The sequence below is a fragment of the Capra hircus genome, chromosome 5 (genome assembly GCF_001704415.2).
Source record: "Capra hircus breed San Clemente chromosome 5, ASM170441v1, whole genome shotgun sequence".
NCBI lineage: Eukaryota > Metazoa > Chordata > Mammalia > Artiodactyla > Bovidae > Capra > Capra hircus.
The window spans coordinates 31412602-31423865 of record NC_030812.1 but is presented as its reverse complement, the minus strand read 5'-3'; the positions used below and the strand labels follow the sequence as shown (position 1 = coordinate 31423865).

Sequence of the window (11264 nt, the reverse complement as noted above, 5' to 3'; positions counted from 1 at the left end):
TTATTCCATCACAGTTCTTATTTCTTCACTTTATTTTCCTATCAAATACAATAAAATAAGCAATCACACACTTAGAGCTCTATTACCCACACCCAAGAGGTTATATTCATCAAATGGCAAATTTCTAAAGTGACCAAATTAGCCATTAATGCTCTACAGTCCCTGACTATGCTTTTTCATTGTCTTCAGACCAAATATACTATGAATCCCCCACATACAGAGGGGCACATTTATTGCTTCAACACTCTATGCAGGGCTATCTTCACCTCCTGATTCTTGAGGCTGTAGATGAGGGGGTTTAACAAGGACGTGATCACACTGTACTGAATGGAGGCTGCTTGCTCCAACATGGAGTCCAAGAGAGGGGTCGTGCCCCTAAATAAGGCTGTCCCATAGAACAAAAGCACCCCAGTGAGGTGGGAGGAACATGTAGAGAAGGCTTTGCCTTGACCCCCAGCAGAAGGGATGCTTATGATGGCAGAGATTATTCTAGAATAAGAGAAAAGAATCAGGGGAAATGTCACAAATCCTAAAAATGCACATGGCCCAGCAAGAAGGGCCTCATTGGCAGTAGGATCAGTGCAAGACAGAGGGAAGAATGAAGGCAGCTCACAGCAGAAGTGAGGGATGACACTGGGGCCACAGAAACTAAGTTGTAAGTGAAAAGACTGTTTGGCAGTGACTTTAGGAACCCCACTGCCCAAGCTGCGTCACCATCCCAACACACAGAGGCCTGTTCACAATCACACTGTATAGCAGAGGGTGGCAGACGGCAGCATAGCAGTCATAGGCCATGGCAGAGAGCAGGCAGGCCTCTGTGCTCCCAGAGGGTATGAGAAAGAAACTCAGGGCCATGCAGCCCCACACAGAGATAGTTTTCTCTGAGTTAACAAGTTCTCCAGCATCTTGGGCATGGTTTTTTTTTATTATTTTTTTTTTAATTTTTTTAAAAATTTTTTTAAATTTTAAAATCTTTAATTCTTACATGCATTCCCAAACATGAACCCCCCTCCTACCTCCCTCCCCATAACATCTCTCTGGGTCATCCCCATGCTGAAGAAAGGGAGAGATTCAGAAATGATAGGTGACCTAGGAAGAAGTACATGGGTGTCTTAAGGTGAGAATCAGTTCTGATCACCAGGATCACCAGGTTCCCCATCAGGGTCAGGAGGTATATCACCAGGAACAATGTAAAAAGCATGTTCACAATCGGGGCTTCTGGAAAATCCTATGAGGACAAACTCAGTAATGATGATGAGATTTTTCGTGATTCAGTTCGGTTCAGTTCAGTGGCTCAGTCATGTCCGACTCTTTGCGACCCCATGAATTGCAGCACGCCAGGCCTCCCTGTCCATCACCAGCTCCCAGAGTTCATTCAGACTCATGTCCGTCGAGTCAATGATGCCATCCAGCCATCTCATCCTCTGTCGTCCCCTTCTCCTCCTGCCCCCAATCCCTCCCAGCATCAGAGTCTTTTCCAATGAGTCAACTCTTCGCATCAGGTGGCCAAAGTACTGGAGTTTCAGCTTCAGCGTCACTCCCTCCAAAGAAATCCCAGAGCTGATCTCCTTCAGAGTGGACTGGTTGGATCTCCTTGCAGTCCAAGGGACTCTCAAGAGTCTTCTCCAACACCACAGTTCAAAAGCATCAATTCTTTGGTGCTCAGGTTTCTTTATAGTCCAACTCTCACATCCATACATGACCGCTGGAAAAACCAGAGCCTTGACTAGATGGACCTTAGTCGGCAAAGTAATGTCTCTGCTTTTGAATATGCTGTCTAGGTTGGTCATAACTTTCCTTCCAAGGAGTAAGCATCTTTTAATTTCATGGCTGCAGTCATCTGCAGTGATTTTGGAGCCCAAAAAGATAAAGTCTGACACTGTTTCCACTGTTTCCCCATCTATTTCCCATGAAGTGATGAGACCAGATGCCATGATCTTCGTTTTCTGAATGTTGAGCTTTAAGCCAACTTTTTCACTCTCCTCTTTCACTTTCATCAAGAGCCTTTTTAGTTCCTCTTCACTTTCTGCCATAAGAGTGGTGCCATCTGCATATCTGAGGTTATTGATATTTCTCCCAGCAATCTTGATTCCAGCTTGTGCTTCTTCCAGCCCAGCATTTTCATGATTAGAGATGCCCTAAAAAGAAACTTAATGCAGTTGAGTCATTCCAGGTGGATAGGACTGCCTCCCCTGTGAAAAATGTATCTTAACAACTTAAAGGTATAAATAAAAACCGTGAAGTCAAGGAGTTTCCCTCTTTGTCACACTCGGCACCCCCATCACTACTTCAACTCTGGAGGCATGCAGCCTTCCAAAGTCTATCCCCCAAAATTGCCTCTTTAATACTCATTTACTCAGTTAATATTTAATAAGCATCCAAGTACTGGGCACTATACCAGATCCCAAAGATAGAAAGTTGCATGTGGCATGATTGCTGCCCTTAAAGAAATATAATTTAACAAGGGCAGACAGACACGTAAAGAAGCAACATAAAGGCTATAATAACATAATGAACAGGATTCAGTGGTGGTACAAATGTGAATCAATCATCTCTAGATAACATGGCAAACCTTCAAAGAGGTAAAAATGCTTAAGCCTGACTGAAATTTACTCCACTATGGAGACAAAATGGAATATGGCATTCCAGGCAGAGGAAATGATGAAATCAAACACAAGAAGACATGTGACAAGTAGTACATCTCTGAAGAACTTCATCAGCTTGGTTTGGGTAGGTACAGGGTGATGTAAGGAAGCATGTAATACCAAGCATGTGGGTCATGTGATCAGATTGGTAGTTTAGAAATATTCACCCAGTGGACATGTGGAAGATGAGCAATGGAGCATAAATCAGGGCAGTTAACTCATCCATTCAGTACACATGTACTGAGTAACTTCTATGTGCCAGGCATGCTTCTAGACTCCTAGGGTGCACCATTAAACACATCAGAGTTTACTTTCCAGTCAGGAAAAACAGATAAGAAATAATAAGTGTAATAATAAATAAGTATAATATGTTAGAAGATGCGGAAGCAGAAGATATTAAGAAGAAGTGGCAAGAATACACAGAAGAACTGTACAAAAAAGATCTTCACAACCAAGATTATCATGATGGTGTGATCACTCACCTAGAGCCAGACATCCTGGAATGTGAAGTCAAGTGGGCCTTAGAAAGCATCACTATGAACAAAGCTAGTGGAGGTGATGGAATTCCAGTTGAGCTCTTTCAAATCCTGAAAGATGATGCTGTGAAAGTGCTGCACTCACTATGCCAGCAAATTTGGATAACTCAGCAGTGGCCACAGGACTAGAAAAGGTCAGTTTTCATTCCAATCCCAAAGAAAGGCAATGCCAAACAATGCTCAAACTACCGCACAATTGCACTCATCTCACAAGCTAGTAAAGTAATGCTTAAAATTCTCCAAGCCAGGGACGGGGGAGCCTGGTGGGCTGCTGTCTACAGGGTCACACAGAGTCAGACACGACTGAAGTGACTTAGCAACTTAGCAACAACAGGCTTCAGCAATATGTGAACCGTGAACTTCCAGATGTTCAAGCTGCTTTTAGAAAAGGCAGAGGAACCAGAGATCAAATTGCCAACATCTGCTGGATCATCGAAAAAGCGTAGTTCCAGAAAAACACCTGTTTTTGCTTTATTGACTATGCCAAAGCCTTTGACTGTGTGGATCACAATAAACTGTGGAAAATTTTGAAAGAGATGGGAATACCAGACCACCTGACCTGCCTCTTGAGAAACCTATATGCAGGTCAGGAAGCAACAGTTAGAACTGGACATGGAACAACAGACTGGTTCCAAATAGGAAAAGGAGTACGTCAAGGCTGTATATTGTCATCCTGCTTATTTAACTTCTATGCAGAGTACATCATGAGAAACGCTGGACTGGAAGAAACAAGCTGGAACCAAGATTGCCAGGAGAAATATCAATCACCTCAGATATGCAGATGACACCACCCTTATGGCAGAAAGTGAAGAGGAACTAAAAAGCCTCCTGATGAAAGTAAAAGAGGAGAGTGAAAAAGTTGGCTTAAAGCTCAACATTCAGAAAATGAAGATCATGGCACCTAGTCCCATCACTTCATGGGAAATAGATGGGGAAACAGTGGAAACAGTGTTAGACATTTTGGGGGGGCTCTAAAATCACTGCAGATGGTGATTGCGGACATGAAATTAAAAGATGCTTACTCCTTGGAAGGAAAGTTATGACCAATCTAGATAGCATATTGAAAAGCAGAGACATTACTTTGCCAATAAAGGTCTGTCTAGTCAAGGCTCTGCTTTTTCCAGTGGTCACGTATGGATGTGAGAGTTGGACTATAAAGAAAGCTGAGGGCCGAAGAGTTGATGCTTTTGAACTGTGGTGTTGGAGAAGACTCTTGAGAGTCCCTTGGACTGCAAGGAGATCCAACCAGTCCATTCTAAAGGAGATGAATCCTGGGTGTTCATTGGAAGGACTGATGCTAAAGCTGAAACTCCAATACTTTGGCCACCTCATGTGAAGAGTTGACTCATTGGAAAAGACTCTGATGCTGGGAGGGATTGGGGGCAGGAGGAGAAGGGGACAACAGAGGATGAGATGGCTGGATGGCATCACTGACTCGATGGACATGAGTTTGGGTGAACTCCGGGAGTTAGTGATAGACTTGAAGGCCTGCAGTTCATGGGGTCGCAAAGAGTTGGACATGACTGAGCGACTGAACTGAACTGAATTGAACTGAACTGATGTGCCATTTAAAATCATAGAGCAGAGAGAAAGGGAGATTGTTAATGGGATAGAGGAAGGCAGTGAGGTTTGCAATTTAAAATAGAGTAGTCAGGGAAGGACTGAGACACTGTCACTTGAACAAAATTTTGAAAGAAATGAGGTTGTAATCCATAAGAACATCTGCTGAAGGAGAATTGGGAGAGCATTGCACCAGCTGTGGTCAGAGATGATAAGGGGTTAACAGAGGCTGCAGCAATGAGGGCAAATGAGAGGAGACATATTCGAAAGACATCATTGTGCTGTGCTTAGTCATTCAGTCAAGTCCAACTCTTTGTGACCCCATGGACTGTAGCCCACCAGGCTACTCTGTCTATGGGGATTCTCCAGGCAAGAATGCTGGAGTGGGTTGCCATGTCCTCCTCCAGGGGATCTTTCCAACCCAGGGATTGAACCCAGGTCTCTCGCATTGCAGGCAGATTCTTTACCAGCCAAGCTACCCAGGAAGCCCAAAAGATATCATTAACTGTATTCAAAAAGATTTCAAGAACTTTGTGGTGATCCAGTGGTTAGGACTTGGTGCTTTCACTTTCAGGGCCCAGGTCTGATCCCTGGCACAGCCAAAAAAATCCCCCAAAAAACAAACAAAGAAAAATTTCATCAATTCAATGATAGGATAAAAGAATTAAAAAAATGATTCTCAGACTTCTTTCTTTGGTGACCGAGGGGTTTCATTTATTAAAATAGGTGACCCAGAAAAAGCAGCATGTTTGAGGGAAAGAGGATACTCAGTTTTGAATATGTTGTATTTGATGAACCCGTGAGACATGAACCCGTGAACTCCTCAGAGTTCAGTACAGTGCCTGGCACTTAGTAGGCACTTAGAACTAGAGTCCTGAAGTTCAGGAGTTATTTGGGTTGAATATATGAGTCGAAGTTTCATTAACAAGCTCAGCCACTGAGAGCCCACTTATAAGCTCTAGGACAGAGTTTCATATAACAGAGAAATTGAATGAAAAAGAGGAAGAGAAACTCATAAAGGGTCCCTGCGCTCATTCAGCATGGTCAATCATGGATCTGTCTGCTCTGAAGGGTCCACTGGAGATCATGGAGTCCAGTGCCCTCTGTTTATAGGTGAGGAGACTGAGGCCCAAAGAGGAGAAGTGACCTATAGCCTCTTCCTCCAGCTCCACCACTCAGCAACCACCACCCCGTGCCTCCTACTCAGCCCCACATCATTGCTGCTTCTCTTTCTCTGCCTATCCTTCTAAGAGCCTTCACATCTTAGCTCAAGGGTCATTTCCTCAGGGAAGTCTCTGCTGCTGACACAGTAACTTTTTTTGGGGGGGCGGGGATATACTTGTTTCTCATTTATTATGCTTACTATAGCTGTAAAAATAAGACCTTTCTAGACTATGCAAGAAAGATTTTCCTAATCTCCCTCGGCCTGTCCCCACCCCTGCAGACTACCTCTGTCTTATTACCTTGCTTTGTCTTCACAGCACATGCCAGTATCTGGTATTTTATAATACACTGATTATCAATTTTCTTTTCTACTGAAATGTAAGCTCAAAGATTTGGTCTGTTTTGGTCAATACTCCATCTCTAGCACTTAAAAGAGTGCCAAGTGCCCAACGTGTAAAAAGGACTCAGTGTATATGTATTGAGTGAATGAATGAATTTGTTTCACATATCTAATTTTTGAGTAAGTTCTATGAAGACAGTGACTATGTTGGTGTATTCATCATTATCTCCTCAGAGTTCAGTACAGTGCCTGGCACTTAGTAGGTACATAGTATAGGCTTATAAAATAAACATATAAAAACACCACAAAGCTAGATTTTACATAAGCTTGTTCTATTTTTAATGTACTACATATAGAAAGCATTAGTCACTCAGTCGTGTCTGACTCTTTGTGACCCCAAGGACTATATAGCCTGAAAGGCCCCTCTGTCCATGGGATATTCCAGGCAAGAATACTGGAGTAGGCTGCTATTTCCTTCTCCACGGAATCTTCCCAATCTAGGGACTGAACCCAGGTCTCTTGCATTGCAGGCAGATTCTTTGCCATCTGAGCCACAGGGTAAGCCTTATATTATATATGCTGCTGCTGCTAAGTCGCTTCAGTCGTGTCTGACTCTGTGCGACCCCATAGACGGCAGCCCACCAGGCTCTGCTGTCCCTGGGATTCTCCAGGCAAAAACACTGGAGTGGGTTGCCATTTCCTTCTCCAACGCATGAAAGTTAAAAGGGAAAGTGAAGTCACTCAGTCATGTCCGACTCTTCGTGACTCCGTGGACTGCAGCCTACCAGGCTTCTCTGTCCATGGGATTTTTCCAGGCAAGAGTACTGGAGTGGGTTGCCATTGCCTTCTCCTATACTATATATAGGAGATCATAAAAGTATTTTTGATTATTAAGTAAAACAATTAATGAAACGAATAATTGTATGATCCATAGGCAACCCCACTGGTGAGACCATAGGTTGCACTGGCAGTGAGATATCACATACACTCTATGGCCTGGTTAGGAAGGAGCTCTTTGAAGGAAGGAGTTAGGAGTTAAGTTTGAGGTCTCTGTGGCTTTCTTGAATGGATGGTAATGGGCCTGAACAGAGTCAGAGGATCTTGATGGGATTCTCAGCTACTCTGCGGGCAGTCAGACTTTGGGCAAGGAGGCAAATCTGAATCTGGATCTCTGTTTTCTCACTTGGTTATCTACCAAGGTTTACATGATATATATATATATATATCTACCAAGGTTTACATGATATATATAGAAATAGGCCTTAAAGTCTGGTCCTAATGCCAACAACTGTTGGTTTAATTTGGTAACAGGATTTGCCAGTTCAGAGAGGACTGGTTACATTGTTGGAAAAAATAGGGATAACAACACATCCTTAATGGAATAAAATTGATTGCAAAACGAAAGAATTTACTAATGAATGAACACTATTTCAGACAAGAACTAACTTAAGTAGCTCATGGTCTTTAACAAGTCAATTGATTTTTTCTTAGTTTAGTCTAAGCATACTGCTGGGTACAGGGAGGGCTCCCCAATTTTTACCTAACACATTTTGTTTTCATTGTCTCCTCAATATTTTAAAATTTCCCTATCCTTCTATGGTGTTTACCCTTTGAGATTCATCACCTAGCATTGAATGACTCCAGAAGATTTCTGTGACCTCTCCATATTCAGGTTCTCTCTGCCATGGTTTCTAGCTGCTGTAATTCCTTGGACAAAATTTAAGTGGTGAAGGCATGACTAGCTTAAACTCCTAGGCATATACTAGAAAAATATACGGGAAACCTCTGCTCTATTTGTAAATTGAAGCTGGATGATGATAGTGTTCCACATCTACTTAAATGGAAATTAACTACTTTAAATTCTAATATCCAGTGCTGGCAAGATTTGGTGAGTCATATATGACCTTATACGTTGTTCGTAATATTATATTTGGTATAATAATTTTGGCAATGTGAAATATAAGTTCTCTCTTTTGGAAATTTATCTTAAATAATTCAAAGGAGAGGAATGACAATGTGTGAAAATTATATTCCAGGGTTATTTTCAAGACAGTAATTCAAGGATCAACCTAAAAGATCAAATAACTGGTGAATAGCAACTATATTGTTGTAGAAACAAATGTAGAATATTACCTAATGATTAAAATGATAATTATAGGGGAGAGACAGAAACAAAATATTCATAATATCTAGTGAAAAGATCAGAATACCTGATTAGTATGAATTCATTAAATTATGTAAAAATATGCATGTAATAGGGGTTTATGTAGAGTTAACAATGGAAAAATAAACAGCTGAGTGAAATATTGTCATGATTTTTCATTTTTAACAACATGGCTTTTATACTTTTAATGAAAAACATCTTTATGGGGGTAACAAGCAATCCACGTTCTACCCTTTTGCTTCAAACTCAGCAATTAATTAAGCCAAATTCCAACAAAACATATGCATCTCCTCCTCTTCCCACCCTATTTCTGCCTTTTATATTTTCAAACAAGATTGAACTTGGTCTGAGAAGCCATTTCTTAAGAAGGTGTCTTAGAGGCTCAGCTGAAGAATGCAAATGGCTCAAGTAGTTTGATTTTTCTATTAGGATGTTTACTACTTAATTTTGTATGTTTACTATTAGTATTGTATGTTCCCTTCCAGATCTTTAATCCCAAATTTGCGGTCTAGGAGACATTGCTGGAGGATTTGGTCCTGAGGCCAAAGGCTGAAGGCTAGTGAAAAGTCCCTGGTAGAAAAGAGACGAAAGGGAATTCACTGGTCAGAAAACTAGGATTCCACATGTCTTGTGGCAAAAAAAAAAAAAAAAAAAAGTATAAACAACAGAATCAATATTGTAACAAATTCAATAAAGATTTTTAAAATATACATATTTAAGAAAAGGAAAGAAATAAGCTTTTCAAGGGAAGAGAACATCTGGAAGTGAAGACAAGAGGAGCAGTGCTCTTGTGGAGCAGGAAGAAAAGGATATCCAAGATGTTCTCTCTCCTTTTCTCATGCCAGTTGTGGACTTTGTGGTCTCCCTGAGCAAATCTTTGTAGCTATAAGCCATTTAGGCTTTCAGATAACAAAAACTTTCAAAAAATTTTGTTTTGTGACAAGAATGAAAAGAAGAGTTACAGATTTTGCTTTGTTTCTGAAAAATTCTAAGGAGCTGTGCAATTTGGCCGTGCTTTCTACAGATTTGGTCTTGCTTGGAGATGGGGCCCTGAATTACAAAAAGGGCTAGTCACTGTCTTATCCAGCTCTTTGCAACCCCATGGACTGTAGCCTGCCATGCTCCTCTGTCCGTAGGATTCTCCAGGCAAGAATACTGGAGTGGGTTGCCAGTTCCTTCTCTAGAGGATTTTCCCAACCCAGAGACTGAACCCAGGTCTCCCACATTGCAGGCAGATTCTTTATTGTCTGAGCCACCAGGGAAGCCCCTGAACTAAGTGTCCTCTCAAATTACTTTCAGCTGAAGATTCTGGCATTTAGCTAGGAAATCTTTCATCAGAGACTATTCCAAACTCACTGTTACTACCCATAATTCAAAAATGTTCCATTCAGCTGCCCACCCAGAAATTATAGCTTCCTCATCCATTCAATCTCAAAGGAATTGTAAACTTCATTTTGTAAGTGAAGGGAAAGGACAGATTATGGATGAATAAAGTGACAAATTACTCAACCTTGTAAATATTTCATCCCAGATCTGTCATGACCTGCTTCTGTAAATTTGGCAAGGCACTTTTTGCTTCTTCTTCTTCTTCTTAAGCTCAGTTCCCCTGCTGTGCAATGAAAGGTCTGGAACAGTTGCCTAGTAAGATCCCTCACATCTGGTGGGTTGGGAAGGACAGAGGACTGTGGAGTCTCACTCTAACTTGCCTTCTGTGTCACTTTGAAAGATGAATGCTGTGGGATGCTCAAAGAACTCAATTAGGTTCCAGGAAAAGCTGTTTTTTTTTTCCCCCAACCAGTTGAAAACTGTGTTCAATGCAAATAGTCATCTTATGTTTAGTTTTGGATAAAGCCTAAACTGTTGGGATGCATGGGCTCTGGTTTGAGTCAGTACCTGTTAAGAAGCTTTAGCCATCCTCCTTTCCTTTGTTTTTCTTCCTCATTTATCTCTTTTGGTTCTAAGGAGGGCTCCTGGCCAGTTTGTGTGACTTCTATCATTCTCTCTAATCTTTTTCTACTTGGTACCCATATGCCAGGCTGGTTCTTAAAGAGTGAGAGGAAGCAATGAGGGCTCCAGGGAGCTGGGAATTAATCTGTACTCATGGGAAAACAGCAGTAGTCAGTCATCTGGACCCCTGGCATTCCTGCCCCTATTGTGGGAGGGCTTGTAAACCCTTCTGCTAGCCAGAGAGCAGCCTGGGGCTTCCTCAGGTTTCACAAAACTTGACCTTAATGTACACTTACAGGCATACATACTCCTACCCACACTGTCTCACATATATGCAAACAAATAAGCCTTACTTTTAGAATTCTATGAATTCTTTTAGAATGCTTTTAGAATTCTAGAAACCTTACTTTTAGAATTCTTACTTTTATTCTCCACAGAATTCTATGGAACATAAAGGATAGCGTGGATCATTTTATTTCAATCTCCAATTTGATGCATGAGTCCCATACAGCGTCTCGCATTAAGTGGCCATTCACTTCTGTTTGAACTTCCTCAGGAACTCTATTCCATCAGCTTAGTTTCTTTGCCATAATCCTGCCCCAAATTTTGATATTGCATTACCTATGTGACCGTTTCCACAAACACCTAAACAAGCGTTACTCTCTCTTCTTAGAAACAAAGCAAAATCAAAAGCAAGAAGTAGAAACAAAAAACCCCTTGACTTTCCTTAAACCTACTGCTCCATTTTCTCAATCTCCTTCACAGCAAAACTTCTCAACAAAGTTATCTATGGTTTCTCTTTGTACTTTTCCACTTGCCATTCTTTCCTCATCTTATTCCAGCTAGCTGAAACTTATCTTGTCAATATTGCCAACAACTTCCAAAGTCAGTATTGCAAAATCCAATGG

General features: G+C 41.4%; 1 pseudogene; it reads right to left on the bottom strand.

Annotated features, from left to right (window-relative positions):
• On the bottom strand, positions 231-10406 carry LOC102174812 (annotated as a pseudogene).